The sequence below is a fragment of the Pangasianodon hypophthalmus genome, chromosome 19, assembly GCF_027358585.1.
Source record: "Pangasianodon hypophthalmus isolate fPanHyp1 chromosome 19, fPanHyp1.pri, whole genome shotgun sequence".
NCBI lineage: Eukaryota > Metazoa > Chordata > Actinopteri > Siluriformes > Pangasiidae > Pangasianodon > Pangasianodon hypophthalmus.
In genome coordinates, this window is record NC_069728.1 from 7020753 (window position 1) to 7033354 (window position 12602).

Genomic DNA, 12602 nt, shown 5'->3' on the forward strand with positions numbered 1-12602 from the left:
CCATTTATTAGTATAATGCCATGCTTATAATTATTAAGCTCTTTGTTTCATCTACTTTTTACAGACGATATCTTCTTTATTTTATCTCTTCATAGGCTGCTGATTATAATTACAGGGTACCTCACAAAATAATACATTTGTTGGTTAATTAAATGTTGACTAAGTAAACTTTTGCTCTCCAGTCAGTCGTAACTTGATCATATACGGCCTGAATTAGGAATATAGAAGTTCATGAACCACTATGTGACAGCAATATGGTGCTGTTTTTCACTGGTTCACTCCAGTAGAGGGCAGACATCACTAAGTTATGTGCCACTGTTGCATCAGCGTTTACATAAAGGATAGGGAAAGTGGAGTGCAAGTGAAATGTATTACTTACTCCTACTTGCACCTCTGTTTTTCCAGTATGCTGACCATCTGAGCAGACAAGCGTCACTATAACTAAGCTTCACCCCATCCATCAAGGTAAAGGGACCACAATATGACCACCATGGACCAGATATTTGTATAGCAGAATACAGTGACATCGACGTGTTGTAGGAATAATCTACTACTCAAATAATATTGGATCAGAGGTGGTTCTTGGGTGGGTCCTTTCCACTGATCGATGGAGTAGAAGGAGACTTCTAATGGATTACTAATTTTACACCTGCAATTACTGACTCTAGGCCAAGTGCTAGAAAACAAGATCGTATCATACCATTTTAAGCATCACTCCACTGGCTGCTTGTTTCCTTTAGAACTGATGATAAAATGTTACTACTAGTTTTTACATCTCTAAATGGTAAAGTGCCCTTTATACATCTCTGAATGCCTAATATACTGTGTTCTAAAGATCACACAGCACTAGTCTTCTCTACATTCCACCTATGAAATTTAAACAAAGTGGTGAAGCAGCTATTTGTTTTTATTCACCAAAATATGGAACACATTACTATATGAATAACATATTATTCATCAGGTTCCATCTACAGTGGATATAAAAAGTCTGCACGCCCCTGTTAAAATGGCAAGTTTTTGTGATGAAAAAAATTAAACCAAACATCAGAACGTTTCCCACCCTCAATGTGAAATTACAACATATAAACATTAAGTGAAATACAATCAGAAACGTTTTAGGAAAAAAATAGGAAAATAAAGAAGTTACAATCACCTTGTTGCATAATTGTGCACACCCTTTCATAATAGGGGATGTGTTTAGCATGAACTGATCACATTCAATCTCATGTTCAAAAGTAATTATCATACAGCTGTCATGAAAATAGATAGAAGAGAATAGAAGAGAATAATGAAATTATTCTGTTTAACCCCAAATAAAGATCACATCTTCTTGGTTTAATCTGACTGCTGAAGCCACGGTCCACAAAGAGCTTACAAAGCATGTACAGGGTCTCACTTATCGAAAGGAATCGATCAGGAGAGGGGTACAAAAATTTCCAAAACATTAGATGTACCATGGAACACTGTCAACACCATCATCAACAAATAGAGAAAATGGAGCACCCCTGTGACATCACCACGAACAGGATGTCCCTCTAAAATTTATAAAAGGGCAAGACAAAAACTTAACAGGGAGGCTGCCAAGAGATCTACAGCAACATTAAAGGTGCTGCAGGAATTTCTGACAAGTACTGATTACTCTCTGCATGCGGCAGCAATCTCTCATATTCTTCACATGTCTGGGCTATGGGGTAGGGAAGCCCTTTCTCACAAAAAACATCCAAGCTCAACTAAGTCACCCTGAACCTTGTGGTAAAATGTGCTATTGTCTGATGAGACCAATTCCAAAAGGTATAATAATTCCATAATAATTCCAAAAGGTATGTTTGGCACAAAAAAAACCACATCAACAAAAACATCGTACTCAAGATGAAGAATGGTGGACGCATCATGCTTTAGGGCTGCTTCTCTTCAGCCAAAACTGTGGGTTTTATCAAGGTGGAAGGAATAAAGAAAAGCTACAAATACCAGCCGATTTTAGTGCAAAACATTCAGGCATCTGCTAGTAAACAATTTCACCTTTCAGAAAGAATACATCCAAATCAACAAAGGAATGGTTTAACCAAAAGATCAGTGTTTCTGAATGACCTAGCCAGAGCCCAGACCTGAATCCAACTAAAAATCTGAGGGGTGACCTGAAGCAGGCTGTGCACAGGAGATGCCTGCACAATTTGATTTATCTAGAATGTTCTTTCAAGAAAGAGGAAAATATTGCCAAGTCAAGATGCGCCATGCTGATAGACTCTTAGCCAAAAAGACGGAGTGGTGTAATATAATCAAAAGGTGCTTCAACAAAGTGTTAGTTTAGGGGTGTGCACACTTATGCAACTAAGTTATTGTAAGTTTTTTATTTTTATTTTTTTCCCTAAAAAAGTTTCTGTTTGTATTGTCTGTTTTTGTAAGTTTCTTATCTGTATACTTTGCAATTGCACATTAAAGGTGGGAAAAGATCTAACATGATTTACCTTAGTGTCATTCTTTTACTGCACAAAAACCTGCCATTTTAACAAGGGTGTGTAGAATTTTTATATCCATTGTAATGCTCATTTAAAAAAAGAAGGTAGGATTTGTCAAAATTTGGCAAGATTAGGTCTTTAAACGTTAAATGGATGGAGCCTGCAACCGATTCCCACTCATGTACACAAAGCTCGGCCACAGAACCTATTCAACTAAAGTTAGCACCTCGAAACTAACTAGGAAGAAGCATCTAGCTGCGCTGGTTGCTTGCTGATTTGAGACTGAGATGGGGCAAAGTGAATGTGAAAGGGATGTTGGGGAGTGTCTATAATATGACTGACAAGAGACCCATGTAAACACGAACAAACCTTTTTTTTAATCATGTTCTGCAAGTGCACTGATATGGTAGGTTTACCTCATAAAATGGCCAGTGAATGTAGGTACATTTTAGGTATAAAAGTGGCCATTGAGTGAAGAGTAAAAGTTATAACTCATACACACATGCACACACCTGAAGGTAGACCTTTGTTATGGAAGCGTCCACTACTTCTCCCTTTCCCGTAGTTTATGGTAGACATTACCTATATTACTGTTATTTAAACAAGCCACATCTTTCTATTATTGCTGCACTCTGTTTCTTATTTCTTTTTCTCTTTCTATTTATCTCTCTGTCTGACAGAAGCAGGAATGATTGAGCACATTAATCTCAGGTCCAATGCTTCTTGCTGCTATTCTAAAAGTATCTTCAGCAACAATGCACATTGTTTCTATCACATCATTCCATGTGAAATATATTAAGCAGTGTTTGTACAAGAGACATATCATACCTTATGTGTACTTTGGCCTGTGTCACTTCAGACTCTTTGCACAGTAGGAGAGCAGAGTTGAATTGCATGTGTGTGGAGGGATACAAAGAGCTTGTGTTTGTGTGTGACACCTTCTCAACTCACTCAAGGCATGCAGAGAATCAAACCATTTTATGCAGATAGTCAGGTGACGAAATGAACTGAGCCGTGAGCTCTAATAAAATTATCCAAATGTTATTACAGAGCTGACTGCGTCTGTCCTACTTTAATACACATTTCAGAACCTTAGGCCTGCCTAACGGCTCTCGCCCTCCTAAATAAATCAACATTAGCTTACATCTAAATTATTTAGGATGTGACTTTGACTCATATTTATGGCATAAATTATTGGAGAGGTGAAAGCGTTAAACGTTTGAGTTGGTTAACGAAGGCATTCTTTGTGCCTTCATTGGTGTAGATACAAGCAAGTGGGCATTAGTGTAGCATCCAGTCACTGGTCTTTGGTTACACTCTATATAATCAACTGTATCTAAGTCTAAGATTAAAATAAATCTGCTTAATGTAAGGTTTTCAGGCATTGTCCTTGCTTTCATCTAATCCTGTCTCTTACTAGTCTCTCGTGGACTTTATTAGGACCTAGTGGTCTCTACCCCAAAACTAGTGATGATTATTTGAATCAGGTGCAGTGAGCATTGAAATATAATTGGAGGAGTCTGTAGTTAATAAACACAGTTACAGCCTTCTCCAAATTTTCCTCCCTCTGATTTGTCTCTACGAATATTTATTGGGTTGCTTGGCATTAAATAAAACCACAGTATGAGTTTGTATGAATATTCATATCTCCTGAGATTGTTCATTGTCATGAGAAGGTTTGGCTCCAGGCTCTGGCTCCAGCTGCTTTCACATCAAACTTTTTTTTGCGTTTGCTATTTATATTTTTATGTTTTTTAGAATTCTAATTCAAATGTAATACAGTAATATGTGTAGTGATATAAGCACTAGAAACACACACACACACACACACACACACACACACAGTCTTCTACAGGCTGTCAGTAGTCTAGACAGCTTCCTTTGTGCACTGATATGGAGAGCATCCTCAATAATTACATGTGAAAATTAATATTTCTAGCAGACTTACTGTAGATATTTTTTTGTCCAAAAATTTAAATGGAGCAATTAGGATTTAAATTTTAATAAATAGCTTAGGGACAGATTGAAAAGTGAAGTTTACCCCAGTGGCTTAGAGAGTAAGCACAAACACAGAAAGTCTGCAAAATCAGAAATAGTTCATGTCAAATTGTATAACAAAATACGGGCTACAGACAGTAATTGTACAGTGTGCACTTATGTGGTAGGTGTATTTGATAAAAGCATTATTAAAAAAGGTTCAAGTCTATAACCTTAAAGAGTTGCTTGGATTGTCCCTCCCTATCAGAGAGCATTCCACCACTTTAGGAAGTCAAGAACCTTTATCCAAAAAGCCCTTCAGGAACATTTGTATATAATTCTCTGAGTGTATATGTATGCAATTTGAACTTTTTTTTCGTGAAAGTAGATGACACCAAACTGCAATCACACAACACAAACTCAATATAGAAAGGAGCAGTGTGCATGTATAAAACAATATTTGTATATATGAGTGGACAGTGTAACAGGGATTCAAATGTGAATCCAATCTGTGTCTGAGGCCCTCTAGTGGCTGGCTGCAGTACCATTTTAACCCCGCCCATTCCCACATTAGCGAATGGGAAAGGATCCAAACTTACATTTTTAATTATATTACACTGTTACACGGAATATTTTCAGGAATAGTGTTCTGTCAATTTTACAAGTTCAGTTGACCCTGATATCTTTTGCAATATTTTTCCTTATGATAAATGCATGTTTGTAGGAGTTTTTGCTGATAAATAAGAGGGCATAATTTATAAGGTGATTGACAGTTATGGACATGACTTTTGGACATGAGGTGATTGACTGTTTCAGTCATGACAGTCGAGCCTCATGATGGTGCACACACTTTCCAACACACACCTGAAACTCTTGACAGTTCAGTAGCAAAGCCATGTCTTGTTCTGCTGTATACTGTTCTCAGCAGGGAGTTCTTTGCACTTTTTCCAGTATGTTGCTCATTTTGATGTCTAAGCTAATTCGTTCTGATATTATAACTAGCAATCCATCATGACTGAAGTGATGGTATAAAGGCAGCTAACGCTAGTTAAATTGACCTTAGCTAACACGCGAAGTAGCTTGGTAGGGTTCGCCTGTCACTCTTTTTTCAACAAACTCCACTGACAGAATGGGAGGAGAATAAAAGTGGTGCTCACCTTCTACATTCAGATGGGTAACTTATTGCAGGTATAGCTAAGATAAAATCATGGCGATTAACTATTTTTTTTACTCGAAAAATAGGTTGAGTGTACATGTTGACTGCTGCTTACCGATATATTTTCAGTTGGTACCTTACATTAGCTACTTATACTTATATTACTTTGATTACTTATGAGAATGCCAGCTAGCTAGAAATAGTAGCTCAGTCAGTCATGACTCAAAGGTCTAATATCTATTCCTGACAACGGCAAAATAAATATACTTGCAAAATTTATATGACAACATTTCAGCATTTTACATATAAATTAATAAAGCTGTACATGCCACAAGTATCGTGTCCATCACCCATATGGCAGGGTGAGAGGTGGATCCACTGCACATGCTCTGGCTCGAAGATCTCTACTGCGCTGACTCTGGCTCCAGTTTCCACAAGATGGCAACTCCCATTTTGACCAAAAAAAAAGGTTTCAAAAATGCACAGTGGGAGTAAATGGCACCATGTTGTCCATTCATAAATACAGTCAGTGGTGTAAAGCAAATAAAATGACAAGACTGCAGTGTGTGGTGTGTGTGTGTGTGTGTGTGTGTGTACTGTGTTTACAGTATGATTGGGGGTGGATTTAATGTTTTGGTGGCAGACAAATGTCCCCACAAGGTTAGGAGTATCTGACAGATTTGACCTTGTGGGGATGTTTGGTTGTAGATTTTATTTTTAAAAAAGAGTCAAAAGGTTTCCTTTTAGTTCCTGAGGTTAAGGTTAGGGTTAGATTTAGGTGCAGCATAGCATTAATTTGCTGCTCTAATGATTATGTCAATGGAAGGTCCTCACAAGGAGAGTAAGACGACCATGTATGTGTGTGTGTGTGTGTGTGTGTAATAGCTGATGCGATCTGCTCGGTTCCCTCTGCGCACAGGAACAGCCTCAGGCAGTGCTCCATCACAACTCATCACAGCAAGCCGAGATGGAGGAGGGCGGCTGTTTCATAAAGGAAAAACACAATCAGAGCAATTTCTTTAGGTCTCTCTTTTGGAAAAAGATAGTGCTCAGATAGTGTTTGGATCTCATGCACCGCCAGTAGCTTGTTGCTGCGATTCCGGTTTACTTAAGCCAGGTCTCCGGGGCAGAGATTTGCGAGGTCGTCAGTGGCTCCGGGCCCAAGAGCCGAATCTCCACTTCCGTTTAGCTGGGTGTAGAGACACGTGCGTGGTGAACAACAGGAAAACACAGAACGCTGGACACCTCATGTTTCAGGTGAGAGGTTCTGTGTGTGTGTGTGTCTGTGTGTGTGTGTTTCAGTCAGCTCCTTCAATGCATGTGCCAAAAAAGTAATGCAAACTAGTGTTTCAACTATTTATTCTGTCCCTCTTCGTGTGCTATAGTTTTACCTGTCTGTAATGACAGCGATGTAAACCCAGTGCAAAAGTGTATTAGTATAATCAGTACTATATGTATACAGGGCATGTTGGTGATACAGCAGGTACTGTTGCCGTCTCACAGCTCCAGGGTCTCCGGTTCGACTCTGAACTCGGGTTACTGTCCGTGTGGAGTCTCTCTGCACATTCTTCCCTTGTCCAGTGTTTCCTCTGCGTTCTCCAGTTTCCTCCCATCTCTGCGTTCTCCAGTTTCCTCCCGAAAACATGTCAGTAGTCTAGTATAGACTGGCTACACTAAATTGGGTGTGAATGTGTGTGTGCATGGTGCCCCGGCGTCCTATTCAGGGTGTATTGGGCTTTGGCCCAGTGTTCCCAGGATAGGCTTCAGATTTACCATGACCCTGATCAGGATAAAGATGTTACTGAAGATGACAGAATGCTTAAGTATAGTATAGTAAATATACTGTAGTATAGTTTAGTATGCCAACTGTGGTGTGTACTATTTTGTGGAAGCCAGTTTGAACTTTGACCTTCATATCATGTAGGAAAATTAAATTTTGGTCCATGTGCACAGCTGAAGTGCTAAGAGAGCATTCGAGGCAGATCAGAGTGCTCAGTGTTTCTTATATTTTTGGTAATCAGGGTACACAGGGACTTTCCTGTGATGAAATAACTGTCTTGCATTTCCACATTAAAATTTAAGATGTATACTGATATAAAAGACAAAGTATATTAACAACAAGTAAAGACAATTATTATTAGAGTGTGATTTGTTAAAAAGGGTTAAAGAGGGTCATTTTGATTAGAATTTCTACAGTGTAATTTTAACAACACTGTTATTCATGTCAAACGCATATCAAAAACAGAGCCTGCAGTTCCAAAACAGTAGGTTAAAACTATAGAAAATAATCATTTTAACTGTTATGAATTAATTCAGTAGGTAATATCCATTACACTTTCAAACCTTTCACCACAGATTTGAACATCAGCCATCTATCCTGACAAATCTGTAAATCTCGGATCCATCTTGGTTTAGCATAGCTTGCACACAGCTTTCGCCAGTATAAGATAAGATAAGATAAGATAAGATAAACTTTATTGAACCCACAGTGGGGAAATTCACTTATCACAGCAGCTCACAGACAGTTAAAGTGCAGGAAGAAAGAAAAGGAAGGAAGAAAGAAAAGTTAAAACTATAACTATATATGCACCCATGGGAATAATAAAAGAAATAAAATTATATAAAATTTATAAAATATTTATAAAGTATGGCTAAGATGCTTACGTATGCAGCATTTAGTCCATTTGAATCAAACCCAGGTAAGAAGTCAGCAATCACACTTGGAGGACGTCTGAGGGAGTCCGGTTCCAGTCAAATGCTAGCGTGGCTCATTTGCAGTGAGGCTGCAGTGAATTCTTGATTCAATCCAAATGCATGAAGTGAACCAAACTAGCTGCGTATTTTGGGTTGCTGACAAAATTTTTTTCTGTTGATGTGAGCTGCTAAACTGAGCCCCGAGGCATAAACTGAGCCAAAGGACAGAACTGAGGTGATGTGGAAATGTGATGTGTTCTGGAGATTTGGACAGATGAATAAAAAAAGAAAAAAAATGCTGGATGTGATACACAAAATGTTCTAAACTGGGTAATAATATAATTATCTAGTAATTTATGATCCTCAATGTTCTCTGTGCTCGGGTGAGTTTTAGGATTTCTGTGTGCAATAGGCTTAGCCTTGTTTATCTTATTCCATCACTATGTTTCTCAGAAATGAACAAAGGAGTTTTACACATTTGGGTTTTTTTTTTTAGCTTGGTTAATTTTGTGCAATGAGAAAACAAGATAAAATGGAAAAGCAATTTCACTCTGATTTGAACTCGATCAACAGACTAATAGGTGTGAAGGTGTGAAGAAAACAATAATTAAACAACAAAATATATATATATTATATTTATTACATAATATTATATATTAATAATATGCATCCAATCACCTAATGTTCCTTAGCTAGTGAATGTTCCTGTGTGCTAGTTACAGCATGCCTTCTTAGCTGTTAAAAACGGTTGACAGTGTTCACTTCAGTTCATCAGTGCTTTATTCATCAGTGCATGAATGTTGTAAATCACATTGTTGCCAAAGCATATAGTGCAGGTAGATTAAACCAAAATTTATATAAATAACACATATATATATGTATTTAAATATTACAAACATCATAAACAGGAACAATAAAAAATATATATACATAAAGCAAACAATGACAGTGACAAACTATGGAACTGGGTTACTCTTGTCATTCTACGCGCAAGTCGCTGTCACTATAACATACATGCACAGGCCCACGGATTCTTTCAGCTCAAGAGGATCCGTAACATCTTTTTTGAAATATCGGTAGCTAGTGTAACTAAACTGCACTATATACTGTCAGGCAAAGGAAACGCTTTTTTTTTTTTTAATTCAGTGTAACGAAGCAGGGATAAAATTAATCCCCATCTGCAATAAAATTGACTGACCAGAGGCAGGGAATCAAAAGCAGAGGCAGGGAAAGCCCTCATCCCCCCAGCAATTTGCACCCAGATTATTATTATTAGTAGTAGTAGTAGTAGTATTAGTATTATTATTATCATTAAACACAACATACTCTGGGGGTCACTGTGGCTGAGTGGTTAGCACGTTTTGCCTCGCACCTCCAGGGTTCGGTTCTTGCCTCCTCCCTGTGTGTGCGGACTTTGCATGTTCTCCCTGTGCGTCGGGGGTTTCCTCCGAGTACTCCGGTTTCCTCCCCCAGTCCAAGGACATGCATTGTAGGCTGATTGGCACCTCTAAATTGTCTGTTGTGAGTGAATGGATGTGTGAGAGTGTGTGTGCGATTGTGCCCTGTGATGGGTTGGCACCCCATCCAGGGTGTCCCCTTCCTTGTTCCCAGAGTCCCCTGGGAGAGGCTCCAGGTTTCCTGTGACCCTGTGTAGGATAAGCAGTACAGAACATGGATGGATGGATGGACAACATATTCTAGTGTTGACACCTGTAGCATTAAAATAACCGGTAACTGTGTCCTGTTGTGTGCAGCAGTATTTATTGGTCCATTCCACACTGCATTTTTGTTTTTTTTTAATGCCATGATTTAACTTCTCAAGCACTTAATTCAAGTTATGCACATTCTTGTATGTTTGTGCTGATCCTAGGGTTAGGTATTGTATGCCATCTTTTTATGGACTGTCCAACCTGACTGTCATCCCAGCTGGCCATAGTGTGCACCACTGCCCTGCTTTTCATCATTCATGCTGTTTTCTGGCCTCCGAGCAGGATGTAGTCAGATTTTTAAAATATGCAACTGGTTGGTATCATTTGTTTGCCCATGTTGTAAGAGTCAGATTTTTTTTTGAAAAATCTTTTTTCAGTTTTTTCATCAATCATCAATCCACCTAACACACATCTTCTAATTACCAAAGATTTTCAAGAGATCTGTTTACTGTATAACGCGGTGTTGGTGATGTGACTGTGTTTGCTCGTGTGACATGTGGGTGTTTGAGACTGTAGCCTGTGGGTGATCCATTTGTTTGATGTGCAATTAATACTGCATGCTCATTAAAGAGAATGGTGACAGGTTGTTTATTACCTGAGGAAACATGACAGGTTGTTCATTACCCAAGGAAACAAACGTCCGTAAAGAAGGTATAAGTCTGTTTCAAAGTGTGCTGGGTCAAAGATGAGATATGCTTTTTTTTGTTCATTTTACAGAAAACTCAAAATATGCGCAAAAATATTGCAACCTATTTATCTCTTACTTCTCTGTCATCTTAGAAAGGTGTTTTAAAGGATAGATATAAAGGTATAAAGTGCAAAATCATTCAGAATAACAGTCCACATTACAATCGCAATGACAAATTTAAAAAGACATAAAAAAAAACCTTCACTCGCCAGTTTATTATATACACCTAGCTTGTAGTTACATCCATTTGCCATTTCACAGGTGCACTTTGTTGCTATGTAATTACTGACTGCAGTCCATCTGTTGCTGTGTGTAGACCCCCTTCTACCCATTAATCAATGCAATAGGTCCACCACTGACCAGGTGTTATTTGTATTGTGTTGCACTGGTACAGGAGTGTATCAAGTGCAGCCAAATTGCTGGAGGTTTTAAACACTTTGGTGACACTGCTGAGCTGAGAGTAGTCCACCAATCAACAATATAAAGGGTTAAGTGTTGTGTTAAGTGTTATCACACACTATGTATGGAGAGTCTCTAACTGTATGCCAACAAGGTAAGTGTGTAAGTATACAGTAAGTATACACGCTATCATGCCTGATTCACTCATACTCTCATGTCAGTGTGGTGTAGTGACCTCGGAAAGAAACCGCTAACATTGTTTAGCTGCGGTCTCTTCTTTCTCTTCTGCGGTTAACAGCATTACCTCAAGCCACCGTCACAGGTGTGTAGCATGGTTGTTAGGGGTACTGCCAGTGAATTTCATGGTAGTGTTGCAAGTTTTTATTTAGCAGTGCTTTTGTAGAGATTACCTGCTTTGTTGAATTTGAAGTATTTCCACATTTTCATGCTTCGACTACTCTACCACAGATTAGATTTTGGAAAACAGGGTCAAGATCACAGCAAGGTCAAATGGCTGAAATAGTTTTTCTTCAGTAGCCTCCTTACTGTTTGAAGTATATTTTAATGGTATTTCTGGCATACAAATCAGTAACAAGAAGGACTAGACTTGTTGATTTAAGATACTCTTTCTCTCCCTCTCTCTCTCTCTCTCTCTCTCTCTCTCTTTGGCAGTATCATTTTTTAACAGTTTCCCTTTTCAATTCAAACTGGATCAAGGCTTGTAAACCAATCCTGCATGTCGGAGACTGCTGGACCAATTTTCCAGTTTGAATATTTTTCTTTCTTTACACCTGCTGTGCTGATTACAGTCCACCAGCCAAATAATATCTCATCAGCGGTGTTCCTGTGTTGGGTTCTTTCCACTGATGGATGGAATAGAGAGGGGCTGACAAACTGTGCATATGATAGAAGGGAAAGATAAAATGCTTTTTTTGTCTAACACATGGAACTCAGCCAGTGAAGGAATTGGTAATTAGATGATGAGTTGAATCAGGTGCCTGATATGAGAATTAAATGCTAAACTTTGTAGTGATGTGGCCAACACTGGAGCCTGACACCACTAATAATATGTGCATACACACTCACTGACTCTGTTTGTCAAATCCAGGTCTTCTTTCCACCTACGCACTGCACTTCATGTCTATAGTCAGTAGTAGCATTCAAACTGCTGCCCTCAAGTACTGAAGATGTTAATGTGAGCTTGGAAACATTTCAAACACAAGTTGCTAATCTCTCTCTCTCTCTCTCTCTTCACACCACCACACACCACCACTCATGCATATAAATATGGATAAGATTAAGTATTCGAAAGTGGAAAAGTGCCATTCTGTATATCTACCTTCCTGATATGTAGTATGTGATATAATACAAAAACTATACAATTAAACAAGTAATGATTCACTTTAATTCACTACTGAAGGATTCAATTTAGCACCAGTATGATTAGATTCAGGCCAGAACCTATAAGATTCGGTTTTTAACATTTTTCCTTTTTTTTAAACAGGATCTAGGCTTGTAAACTG